This window comes from Pelophylax lessonae (assembly GCF_965119305.1).
Source record: "Pelophylax lessonae genome assembly, chromosome: 6".
Taxonomy (NCBI): domain Eukaryota; kingdom Metazoa; phylum Chordata; class Amphibia; order Anura; family Ranidae; genus Pelophylax; species Pelophylax lessonae.
In genome coordinates, this window is record NC_138773.1 from 9,711,851 (window position 1) to 9,726,013 (window position 14,163).

The following is a 14,163-nucleotide window of genomic DNA, read 5'->3' on the forward strand; positions in this document are numbered from 1 at the left end:
TCACTTTCTATGTTCAATAAAATGTACAATTTTTGAGAATTCAGATTTTTCTCCATCATTTGCACCTTTAAAGTCCCATTCTTGCCCCCTTCATTGTAGTTATGGTTTCTTTATGGTTTCCTAGTACACTGGGGAAGTTATCCTGTTGGATGCTGCTGTCCCATGGACTCTGGTGGCCAACTTGGGTTTCTTAACCCCTTTAAGACCGGAAGGATTTGCCCCCTTAATGACCAGGCCCTATTTTGCGTTACTTTAATGTACAATTGCGCGGTCGTGTGACGCTGTATCCAAATAAAATTGACATCCTTTTTTTTTTTTTTTTTTACCACAAACAGAGCTTTCTTTTGGTGGTATTTGATCACCTGTGCGATTTTTATTTTTTGCGCTATAAACAAACAAAAGTTTTGAAAAAAAAACAATATTTTTAACATTCTGCTATATGACATTCTCAAAAAAAATTTAAAAATCAAAATTTTTTAACAGTTTAGGCCAATTTGTTTTCTGTTTTTTGGTAAAAAAAATCGCAATAAGCGTATTTTGATTGGTTTGCACAAAAGTTATCGCATCTACTAACTACAGGAAAGGTTTATATCATTTTTATTGTTTTTTTTACTAGTAATGGCGGCGATCTGCAATTTTTTTGCAGAACTGCGACATTACGGTGGACAGATTGGACCCCTAACTGACATTTTTGACACTTTTGGGGGGGGGGGGGGACCAGTGACATTACTACAGCAATCAGTGCTAAAAATATGCACTGTTACTGTAATAATGACACTGGCAGGGAAGGGGTTAACAGTGTGGGTGATCAAGGGGTTAAATGTGACCCTAGGGGAGTGATTCTAACTGTGGGGGGGGGGCGTGGCTTCTGAGATGACCATAGAGACATGTGTTCCTATATAAAAGGATCAAATGAGGGGGGTGGGGGGTGGGCGTGGCGACCGCCGACCAAGATGGCCGCGTGATCAGGGTGCTCCTAGCTCCGTCCGCTTTATTTCACATCTACGGCCCGACATAACGGTAATCAACGCCCAAAATTGCCAGATTGCCTTGGGGGAACGGTACCTGTATCCCGCCACGATGACCAAAAAGAGATCCGCGGCCCCGCAACTCCGCAAAGTCTCGGAATTCTTTCCGCTGGCATCCACGAGTCTCCGACAAAATGGCGTCCATTAATAGCCTCCATTTCGGAAGAAATCACCAAACTAAAAAAGACAGAATTATTCTGGACTGGCAGAATAGCTGCCTTTAAAATGACATGCCTCCCTAAAATATTATATAAATTTCGCACTCTTCCGATCCATATTCCCAAACATTATATCAACTCGCTCCACAAAATACTACAAACCTTTATATGGCAACGGAAAAGGGCATGATGTGCGTACACACACATGATACGACATAAATCTGTGGGTGGTCTGGGACTACCAGATATTGGAGACTATTACCACGCATCCCGCCTGGCTCCTATACAATATTGGTTCACCCATAGAACTCATAGCATCTCTCTCCCTTGGCTCCCGATAGAATCCGTTATCCAACTCACAGGACCTATATACCCTACTTTTGGCAGACATGTGGAAACCCTTGACTCTACATACTCTCCCAATACCAACGCAAGCTTCACTACAATCCTGGCGATTTCTCATTGCTCAACCTCCGAAATCACAGCATAACATACACATTCCCATACCTTTATCCACCCTGAGTATTTGACTTCCTTATGTTCACATCAACAAACTGTTATCGGCAGGCATTGACACAGTTTCACAACTCTATCAAGTTAAATCTATCAAACCCTTTGCGATCCTGCAACGAGAATTCTCACTCCCCCCTCAAGCTGTCTTTGCTTATAACAGCATTGTGAGCTTTCTATCCAAATACCCTCCACCTAGATTTGACCTCCCTGCATCGTTGTGGAGGTATCCCACGGACCCAGCCTCCAAGCTAAAAGGGATATCTGTGTTTTACAACCTACTGCAGCAGAAGTTCACATTTTACAAAACGTCCCACATGACAAATGGGGAAAAGACCTACGTTTGACTTTTTCCGATGCGCAATGGAAATTGGCGATACGCACATCATACAAGTCGACACAGTGTGTCACACATTGGGAACAATTTCAGAAAATAGTCACCAGATGGTACCTGACCCCTTATCGCTTGTCAATTATTTATCCTGAACATGATCTGCTCTGCTGGCGTAACTGTGATCAAACAGGTACACTCTTACACATCTTTTGGTCCTGTAAAGGACTCACTAGCTTCTGGAGGAGGGTCTTTGAGATACTTTCAGATGTTAAAGGTCTTCTGACCTAACCTGAGCCCGCCTTAGCTCTTCTTTTACTGGGTATTGAAAATATACCTCCCGACATGAGAACGGTGTACACACATATACTGATAGCGGCCAAAACGATCATCGCTAGATATTGGAAACAACCAGTAGCCCCATCCCACATGGAGGTGATACGTCTAGTAAATAAAAACTTTTCCTTAGAAAAGGCATATGCATACTCTATTTTCCGAGGTAATAACTTTCACAAAGCTTGGCTTCTCTGGCGACAGAGCTCTTATTTCCAACCTGTTTAATGAGATTTTACCACCAATTTCTGGTTTATTACAAGTTTCTGTGTTTTTTTTTTTCAAAACATTTTATTGAGTTATAAAAGTGCAAAGTTACAAACATACAATCAGCAAAAGTTGGTATGTATAACATTACAGAATTGCATACAAAAATAGTATTGATAACCAAGAGAGTATAGGACAACTTCCCTATGCGAAGCATATGGAGTCAGATAGAGACCTGAAGTGTAGAGAAATAGGTGGTAAGAATCAGAGGTAAGAGGAAGAGGCATAAAGGAGGGAGCGAACCACCAGGGGATCAGACCAGTCGAGTCGGACAGGTCCGTAGTGAGGCCCATACCCTGGGTGAACGATACCCAGGGACGGGAAACAGGGGAGTCGTCCGGGAGGGGGAATGACAAATGAGCCACTAAATCATTCAGAGAAGGGGGGGGAGCCAGTTGACCGGGCCCGCCCAGTAACAACTAAGCTCCCAGCACGAGACTAGGAGGAGTAGGGAGATAAGGAAGGAAGGGGAGGGGAGGAATGGAGAAGGGAATGGCGGGGGAGGGGAGGAAAGGGTGGGATGGTGAGGGATGGGTTGGGAGAGGGGGATAAAGAGAGAAGTGAAGGGAGAGAGAAAAGAGAAAAAAAAAAAAAGGGAAGGGGGGGTGGAGAGAGCGAGAAGCATAAGGAACGGCGTATCCGAGGGGGCGGCGGGTGTAGTGACATGGGGCCCTTACTGACAAAGTTGGGAGTATTCAGATGTGGAGGTGTAATGGGTCCAACACGCCCATTTTTTGTGGTGCTTGGAGGGAGCATCTCTCGCAATGTATATGAGCTCCTCCATCTCCGCAACCTTTTAGAGGCGTTGGAACCACTGCTTGACGGTAGGCGTGTGCGTTGTCTTCCAAAGCGCAGGGATGCATTGCCTGGCAGCGTTCACCATGAGTATTGTTAGTGATTTAGAGTAAGTCCTACTGGAAGTAAAGTTTCTGTGTTATGTACTCATGTTACAAATGTTCATCTTTTTACTACGAGAATTACATTCCCTGTTCTTGCTATGTATAATGTCTCACTGCATTGCAATGCAATATTTCTTGTTTTGTATTTTTGCTTTTTGTGAAAATTCTAATAAAAACTATTTCAAGTAGGATAAAATGAGCTCTGTGATCATTCCAGGGAGAAGAACGGTCAGATGTGTTTACAACAGCTGACCGTTCTTCTCTCTCAGTGGGGAATGATCGCGGGTGTCAGGCGGCAATCGGAGCCACCTGACACATGCATCGGCTTCCCCACTGACGATCGGGGGGGGGGGGGGGGGAGCGTGCCGTCGGCCGCGTGCGCTCACGCCCCCAACTGTCCCCAGGCAAACAACATACCAGTACGTTGTTTTGCCTGTAGGAGCCACTCTGCCGACGTACATATACAGTGTACGGTCGGCAAGTAGTTAAAGACCCTGGTTTCCAGGCTTGGTGCACATTTCTTGTGTGGGTAGTGTAGGGACAAGTCACCCCTCTGGTAGGATATAGGAGAAGAATCGGCCGCGCACCACCACGGGGCTTGGACGAATGAAGATCCTTTGATTGCGCATGTCAAGCATCAAACAGGATACAATTGATAGACACTTTTCACACAAACACAATGTGCTTGTTCATTACTACTGGTAGAGAATAAGCAGTTGTGTTCATGTGAAACGTGTCTATCAATTGTATCCTGTTTGATGCTTGATGCATATATCTGTGACCCTACAGTGGCTAGCCAGGACCGGCACCCACACTGGATTGCTGATCATTACACACTCTTTACCCATCTGGTAGGGACAGTGATTAACGGTAGGGAGAGGTTTCTGATGAGTAGAGAAAGAATAGGGACATGCCATTCTTCCTGAAGACCTGATTACTGCCACCACACCACACTGCACCTCCCCACACTGATAATCACTTCCCACCCGGCCTATAGAAAAATGACGGTCGGGTGGGTCTTTCAGGACTTCTAGTGCAGTGTGCTGTGGGCACAATCTGTCAACAGTAAGGTGCATGCTGGGTCGGTGATGTCACAAGAGGATGGGACCACCGGGTTACATCATCAAGTGGCTCCGCCCCTTACCTATATAATAACTGTAAAACAGCAGAGCCTGCAGTAGGCGGTCAGCCTTTATTGATGGCATAGTTTTTTTTTTCCCCTCTTTTTTGCGACCGTCAGTGGTGGCGGGCATCGGATCTACATAGGGGGACATTGTTTTTTTTATTTTTTTTAATAAAGGAATTGTCAAAAACCTCTCTTCTGGTTTTATTTATTTTTTTAACTTTTTTTTGGTGAATGGGTAGGGGTAGATTATACCCTATACTCATTATCATGGGGGGGGAGGGGCATTATCTGGGGGCCCCCTTGTTAAAGGAGGCATCCAGATCACAATAAGCCCCCTTTCCATTGACCCCCACAGCCACAGTCCAGGGTTGTGGGGAAGAGACCCTTGTCCCCATCAACACGGGGACAAGGTACTTTGGGTTTGGTGGGGGGGCACTCGCTCGTACCCCTCCCTTTACTGGCCTGCCAGGCTGCATGCTTGGATAAGGGCCTGGTATGAATATTGGGGGGGAGGGGGCCCACGCTATTTTCTTTTACATTTTGGTGTGGGTTTCCCCCTAAAATCCATACCAGACCCAAAGTGACTGGGGGGGGACCTGAACATCACCTGATGAGAAAAAAAAAACGGCGTGGGGTCCCCCCAGTCCATACCAGTCACTTTAGGTCTGGTATGGATTTTAGGGGGAAACCCCACTTTAGGGGGAAACCCCACGCCATTTTTTATTTTTTTTTTCATCAGGTGATGTTCAGGATGCACTGTCATGGTCAATTCAAAATGATATAAAATGATATCATTTTTTTATTTCGGGATCTTGTAAGGGGGCTTTTGATTTTCCCTATAAAAAGAGGTTCAAGTGATTGTAAAGGTTAGTTATTTTTTTTTTTTAAATAACAACCATGTTATACTTACCTGCTCTGTGGAAGGCTTTTGCACAGAGCAGCCCCGATCCTCCTTTTTTGGGGTGCCCCGGCAATGCTACTTCTCTTCATCGAGTGCCCCCACGGAGAGCCGCCTTCCATGGGGGCACCCATGTGGGTGTGCTCACGAGTCCCGCTGCTGCGTCCATTGCCACAGACAGTGGGACTCGGCCCTGCCCCTGGCTCCTATGTCACTGGAATTGATTGACAGCAGCGGGAGCCAATGCCTCCTGCTGCTATAAATTTTTCCAATGAGGACCCGAGTCAACGACTGGAGCCGCTGGGCTCATGCTAGTGGCTGAAACAATAGGGTTCAGGTAAGAATAACAGGTGTCTGGGGGACAGCTGCAACCAAGAAGGTTTTTCACCTAATGCATAGAATGCATTAAGATGAACAGCCTTTAGACTTTACAATATCCTTTAAAAGTACTTACATTGTGTAAAAATATCAGCCCATGAAATCATTACCCCAGATGAAGTCCATGTGGACGAAACGTACGTCGGGTTGGAGTGAGTTTATTCCATGACATTGCGCCCTTTGGAGACCATTTGTGATCACAATTGATTAGCCTGCTATTTGTATAGAAAGTTTTCTACTTTTTAACAAAGCTAGAGTTTGATGATATTACACTATGAGGAGACCTTTCGTTTTTCTGGGTATTCGAGAGATTTGAAGAGAAGCTGCCAACCTTTCAATGATTTTGTACCATTAAGGCTACTAACCTCCTGCATGTTTGACTCTTTGCTACCCGCAGTAGAGTCCATGATTTCTGGTAAGCGCTTCTGACTTCCCTTTATGGTGATGATCGCGATTCAGACCAATGATCCTGGTGCTAACAGGCCGAAAAGCTAACCCTTACGCCAAAATAACTCACATGTTATAATTCCATTGAGATATAGCTCAAAATTCAGAAACCTGATCCCACCAATGGATGCAAAGGTATAGGGTGCATAAAGGATACCAGTACAACACCCTGTTTTCTGGTGACACAGGTTTCTCCAAAAAAAAAAAGTGGTGGGCCTGTAGGGAGGACATACAAGAGAAAGTGACAGACCAGGAAATTAGGAGCTGGCCAGAGGTTTTTCTTGGTTGTGCCATGTCGTGTGGTCTTCTCTCTACATGTATGACATGCAGGTTTCTTCAACAGTTATATAATGTTTAAATGGTGTAGCGCTAAAACCGTGATAGTAGGATGAACCGCACAGTCCATTAAAGCTAATAAAGTTCACACATATCAAAACTTGGATCTTGATAGTCCTTCAAAGATAAAATGTGTGTTCCCAAAAGAAGTAAAGACACTCCAAACTCCAATAGCCCAGTGCAGAGATTCCACCACCAAGGAATAGGATTGGCCTCTTACAACAACACAGTGATCCCCATTACAGGGATCGTAATCAGCATGTGTCAGATCCAAAACCGCAACCAGGTCCTGCATCGGCTTCCGTACCACTCGAGCCCACTCCACTCAAGACAAATGGGTATGTAAAAGAAAGGGAACACCTCCCATAGTGTAGTATTGTCAAGAGACTTTAATAATGTAAAGCAACAGAGTGGCAACTCACATGTAAGTTGAAGTATTCAGCGTGTATCACGGAGTGTCCTAGAACTCGGTATCCTGCCGAGAAAATGGCCGCCGCGTCCCCTCGTTGGTCACAGCGTGACGTGCCGCAGGCTCCTCCTACGCGTTTCGTCAAAGAGTGACGTCATCAGGGGGTGTGGCCTGTGGCAATCATTCTCATTATATACGCTGGCTGAGCGGACGGGCGGGGCACAATAATCATGGCCCGGAACCAGGAAGTAAGACACATGCGTGTAAACCACCGGAACAGACGGGTCACGATAATAACATTCCGGAACAGGATGCCCTCCACTTGCGTGTCAGCACCCGGAACCGGATGCCAACCTAATTCCAAATGCAGGTCAATCAAGCCCAAACAATAAAAACCATGACGATACCAACGATCTTCAACAGTTTCAGTAGGTAAGATTTACCATCACTTTCACCCCAATATTTCTTCTTACATCAATTGGTGATATGGAACAATATTCATTGTGATTATTGAATAGGCTCATTAGAATGCTCTGAAGGAACCTTGAGATTTTGTTTTACCTTTAGCAAAAAAATTATTTAATGTTAGTCGCTTGCCGATTGGCCAACAGTAATGTTACTGCTGACTGGTGGCTTGAGCAGGCACCATGACATACCCTTACATAGCCCCACTCATGCGCACTGCGCGCCATGCTATGTATTGGCCCGCTGTAAGTGGTCCAGATACCACGTGATTGCTGTGCAATCACATGACACCTAATAAATAACAGTCATAAATGGAATCCATTTATGAGGTGAGGCCTCCCCTCAGATCACCGTCCACCATCCATCCAGAGCACTGTGTGTGCACAAAGGGCCTCCTCTGACCACAGGCAGTGGCATCAAGAGCACTGTACATTAATCTAATCTCAGGACTGTGGGTGCAGGTTCAGGAAGCCCATCCTCACTTATCATCAGATGAAAGTAAAAGGAGGAATTTGTTTCACTGATACAATAAAGTAACTCGGAAGGACACAATTCGGAATGCGATTTTTACCCTTTTAGCTTTTTCCAGAGGCTTCATCAATGACATGGCCTGGGTATACTGGTCACATATTCTTCATAATATCCTGGAGTTACAAAAAAAGTTCTGAATAGAAGAATGAAATGACGCCTCCTAAAAAGGGAGAAAGGGGAGAGGGGGGAGGAAGAGGAGAGGGAGGGAGGAGGGGAAGTAGAGAATGAGGGATGAGGGGGGAGAGGGTGAAGAGGAGAGGGAGGGAGGAGGGGAAGTAGAGAATGAGGGATGAGGGGGGAGAGGTGAAGAGGAGAGGAAGGGAGGGAGGAGAGGAAGAGGAGGGGGAGTGGAGAGGGAAGGAGGAGGGGGGAGAGGAGAGGGAAGGAGGGAGAAAGGGGAGAGGTGGAGGAGGGGGAGAGGAGGAGGGATGAAGGGGGAGAGGAGAGGGAGGGAGGAGGGGGAGTGGAGAGGGAAGGAGGAGGGGGAGGGGAGAGGGAGGGAGGGAAGGAGGAGGGGGGAGAGGAGAGGGAAGGAGGGAGGAGGGGGAGTGGAGAGGGAGGGATGGGGGAGAGGAGAGGGAGGGTAGGGGAGAGGAGAGGGAGGGAGGAGGGGGAGAGGAGAGGGAAGGAAGAGGGGGAGGGATGAGGGGGGAGAGGAGAGGGAGGGAGAAGGGGGAGAGGTGGAGGAGGGGGAGAGGAGAGGGAGGGAGGAGGGGGAGAGGAGAGGGAGGGAGGGAGGAGGGAGAGTGGAGAGGGAGGGAGGGGGGAGGAGAGGGAGGGTAGGGGAGAGGAGAGGGAGGGAAGAGGGGGAGGGATGAGGGGGGAGAGGAGAGGGAGGGAGGGAGGGAGGAGGGGGATTGGAGAGGGAGGGAGGGGGGAGAGGAGAGGGAGGGTAGAGGAGAGGAGAGGGAGGGAAGAGGGGGAGGGAGGAGGGGGAGAGGGAGGGAACAGGGGGAGGGAGGAGGGGGAGTGGAGATGGAGGGAGGACGGGGAGAGGAGAGGAAGGGAGGGAGGGAGAAGGGGGAGAGGCGAGGGAGGGAGGAGGAAGAGGAAAGGGAGGGAGGAGCTGAGAAAATTAAAGTAAAACTATAGGCAAACCTTTTTTTTTTTTTTTTTTCATTTTCGATAGAACAAGGAAGGATTATAACCCCTATCAGATTTATATTCACCATCTGTGCCCCATTGTGGGAATTTCCCTTTACTTCCTGTCCCATAAGCAAACAGAAATGGAGGGGAAATCCCTGCAAATTTGGGGAATTCCTTGGGGACCCCCAGGTCACCAGAAATAGCGTCCCCATTGGAAGATTTCCCCTCCATTACTTTTTTGGAGGCAGCCCAAAATTTGGGATTCAATTTCAATGATAATGGTAAACAGGAAAAAATAGAGTGGCCAAATCTTCTTAATGGGGCCTCAAACAGCAATAAAAACCTAGAGCTCCACTCTACCCACAATTTAAAAAAAAAACAAAACTTGCCTTTATTTATACTTTAAATGAAGAACATTTTATTTCATAAAGGCAGCCTGCATTTCTGGTAGACCATTAATGAACTAAGAGTACAAGTTATAAATTCATGCTTATCAGTACTCTCAATATTATATCCAGTGCTTTAAGTGGCTCAAAAGAAGAGGTGCCGGTACTGTATTATAGCCTATAAATTTTGTCGCCCCCCCCCCCCCACCCCACATCAGGGTTCCTACAGAGCCCCCCCCCCCCCTGGCCTGGGCTGGGACTCCGGAGCAGGGGGACTCACTGGTGGTGACTGGTCTGGCTCTGGAGTGGGAAATATTCTTGGGGGGGGGGGCAATTGAGGGCGCAGATGTCCAAAATGAGTGTACTGGTACGCTAAGGCACACGGATTGGTGGCAGTATGCTCAAGAGTAGTGTTGAGCGAACACGGACTGTATTATTCGTGTTCGTACCGAATAATTGGATTTTTTTTACCCGAACACGGACACGGACACTTTACTGTATGTTCGGGTAAAAATCCGTGTTCGGTCGTTTTATTTCCGGGTTTTGCATGCTTTGGCGCTCTTTTCATGGCGGGCTTTCAACAGCCAATCAACAATCGTTTAACTGGTGTGCCTTAAGCCATCCCAGCCATGCCTGCAAATGTCTTAGTAGCTGTGATTGGCCGTCTGAAGCATGTGACCAAGTCTTTATAAGTTCGAGGCAGCCGCCGCAGCAGCGTCATTCTGCTGCTTAGCTAAGGGACAGAGCACACATCAATGTGCTGGCTGCTGATTAGGGAAAGATAGGCAGGAAAAAACCATTTGTGTCCGGATAGAATTGAGGGACAGGTCGGAGTGTTTAGGCAGGGCGAGTTGTAGGCATTTTAGGGATAGAGTCTGCTGAATTATAGGGTCAGTGTCTTCTACAAACTACAATCGATATTGCTGTGTGGGGGGTGGGGTGAATCTGCACTCAATCCTGATCTACGATCTCTTCTCAATCCTGTTAGGGACAGAGTCTGCTGAATTTTAGGGAAACTGTGTTCTACAAACTACAATCGATATTGCTGTGTGGTGTGGGATTGGAGATAGGCAGGTGTCAGTGATCCACATCCATTTTTCTGTGTGTGAGCTGCAGTGAACACAATCTTTTTGGGCTGCAGTGAACACAATCTTTTTGGGGTGCAGTGAACAAAATCTTTTTGGGGTGCAGTGAACACAATCCTTTTTGGTGTGCAGTGAACACAATCTTTGTGGGGTGCAGTGAACAAAATCCTTTGTGGGGTGCAGTGAACACAATCTTTTTGGGGTGCAGTGAACAAAATCCTTTTTGGGGTGCAGTGAACAACATCCTTTTTGGGGTGCAGTGAACACAATCTTTTTGGGGTGCAGTGAACAAAATCCTTTGTGGGGTGCAGTGAACACAATCTTTTTGGGGTGCAGTGAACACAATCTTTTTGGGGTGGAGTGAACAACATCCTTTTTGGGGTGCAGTGAACAAAATCCTTTTTGGGGTGCAGTGAACAAAATCATTTTTGGGGTGCAGTGAACACAATCTTTTTGGGGTGGAGTGAACACAATCTTTGTGGGGTGCAGTGAACACAATCTTTTTGGGGTGGAGTGAACAACATCCTTTTTGGGGTGCAGTGAACAACATCCTTTTTGGGGTGCAGTGAACACAATCTTTTTGGGGTGCAGTGAACACAATCTTTGTGGGGTACAGTGAACAGAATCTTTGTGGGGTGCAGTGAACACAATCTTTGGGGGGTACAGTGAACACAATCTTTTTGGGGTGCAGTGAACACAATCTTTGTGGGGTGCAGTGAACACAATCTTTTTGGGGTGGAGTGAACAAAATCATTTTTGGGGTGCAGTGAACAACATCCTTTTTGGGGTGCAGTGATCAAAATCCTTTTTGGGGTGCAGTGAACACAATCTTTTTGGGGTGCAGTGAACAAAATCCTTTGTGGGGTGCAGTGAACAGAATCTTTGTGGGGTGCAGTGAACACAATCTTTGGGGGGGTACAGTGAACACAATCTTTTTGGGGTGCAGTGAACACAATCTTTGTGGGGTACAGTGAACAGAATCTTTGTGGGGTGCAGTGAACACAATCTTTGGGGGGTACAGTGAACACAATCTTTTTGGGGTGCAGTGAACACAATCTTTGGGGGGTACAGTGAACACAATCTTTTTGGGGTGCAGTGAACACAATCTTTGTGGGGTGCAGTGAACACAATCTTTGGGGGGGTACAGTGAACACAATCTTTTTGGGGTGCAGTGAACAACATCCTTTTAGGGTGCAGTGAACACAATCTTTGTGGGGTGCAGTGAACAACATCCTTTTAGGGTGCAGTGAACACAATCTTTGTGGGGTACAGTGAACAGAATCTTTGTGGGGTGCAGTGAACACAATCTTTGGGGGGTACAGTGAACACAATCTTTGTGAGGTGCAGTGAACACAATCTTTGTGGGGTGCAGTGAACACAATCATTGTGGGGTGCAGTGAACTCAATCTTTGTGGGGTACAGTGAACACAATCTCATACTTCTGAAGATTTGAGGGTGCTGCCTGTTCCATACTCCCCCTACTCCTCATCTAGCCTTTTAGGGGTACAAACAATAGTAATTGGGGCCTAGTGTGGTTGTGTACATGTGATATACATACACTTTTTTTGGATCATATTTTCTATTCCGCTATTTAATCAAAAACCTTTGGGGATCAGTTAAATTGGGGGATAGTCTGTGTTGGTACGTGTGAGAGAGATCCACCTTTCCAAGTTGTTGGGGTTCATCTCATACTTCTGAAGGTTTGAGGGTGCTGCCTGTTCCATACTCCCCCTACTCCTCATCTAGCCTTTTAGGGGTACAAACAATAGTAATTGGGGCCCAGTGTGGTTGTGTACGTGTGATATACATACACTTTTTTTGGATCATATTTTCTATTCCGCTATTTAATTTAACTGGGCCTCCATGCGAGACCTGTGTGCCTTGTTGCGCTGTTTTGAGTACTCCACCAACATGGCCAGTGGCAATGACGCCGTTCTCAGCTTAACTATCCCACTTCTATGCCTCCTTGAAAAAACAATTCGGGCGATGATGGAAGAGGATGTGGCACAGGATGAGGAGGAGGAGGAGGATGAAGAGGTAACATTTCCAAGGCTTTCAGGGCAGTCATTCGCAAGGGGCTCCAAGGGTGGGTTCCTGCACACGCAAACGCCAGGGACGCAATTGTCCAGCAGGGGCACAGTTCTGGAGGATGAGGAGGATGAGGAGGAGGAGGAGCTGGAGGAGGAGATGGAACCATGTTCACAGCAGGGTGGCACCCAGGCCAGCTCATGGCCATCACTGGTGCGTGGCTGGGGGGATACAGAGGACACGGACGATACACCTCCCACAGAGGACAGCCTTTCGTTGCCTCTGGGCAGCCTGGCACACATGAGCGATTACATGCTGCAGTGTCTCCACAATGACCGCCGAGTTGCCCACATTCTAACTTGTGCTGATTACTGGGTGGTCACGCTGCTGGATCCCCGTTACAAGGACAACGTACCGTCCTTAATTCACTCACTGGAGCGCGATCGCAAGATGCGCGAGTACAAGCGCACGCTGGTAGACGCCATGCTGCTGGCATTCCCATCTGACAGCGGGGCCACAGTGGAAGCACAAGGCAGAGGAGGAGGAGGAGGAGGTCGCCAACGCAACCAGGGCACCGCCAGCACCTCAGAAGGCAGGGTTAGCATGGCCGAAATGTGGAAAAGCTTTGTCAGCACGCCACAACAAACAGCAGCACCAGCAGCTCAGATGGAACGTCTTAGCAGGAGGCAGCATTTTACCAACATGGTGGAGCAGTATGTGTGCACACGCCTACATGTAGTGAATGACGGGTCTGCCCCCTTCAACTTCTGGGTCTCCAAATTGGGCACATGGCCTGAGCTTGCCCTTTACGCCTTGGAGGTGCTGGCGTGCCCTGCAGCCAGTGTATTATCTGAACGGGTATTTAGCACGGCTGGGGGCGTTATAACAGACAAGCGCAGCCGCCTGTCCAGAGACAATGTGGACAAGCTCACGTTCATTAAAATGAACCAGGCATGGATCCCACGGGACTTTTCCGTACCTTATGCAGAATAGCAATGGATACCGACCTTACCCACCCATTGTTCCATTTTTGCTCTTTCTCACTCTTTTGGGGTGTACCCTCATTTAAAATTTTTGAAAAGAAGCAGTGTTGGCTACCTCGTCCTCCTCCTCAGGGCCAGATTAATGTAGGGGCTATTGGAGCTGCAGCTCCAGGCCCCTACCTTTTATATAGGCCCCGGGTTGGCCATATTCACTGTTACCGCTCTTCTGTCACTTGTAAACACAGAAGTCTGGCTTCTATGCTCGCTTCCCCAGGCAGCACCCTCAGAACCTCCCCACACAGCGTGAAGGCCGGACAAGGAGGGACAGTTGGCGATGCATGGATGTGTTTATGGGCTTCAGAGACAGCATCCCATGTTGAATTAGGCATGCATGGCTGCACCCTTCCTCCTCTGGGTGCATGGCAAGGCACGGCCCTTAAGGCCCTTCAAAATCCTCAGCACCAAGCCCATGATGCTGT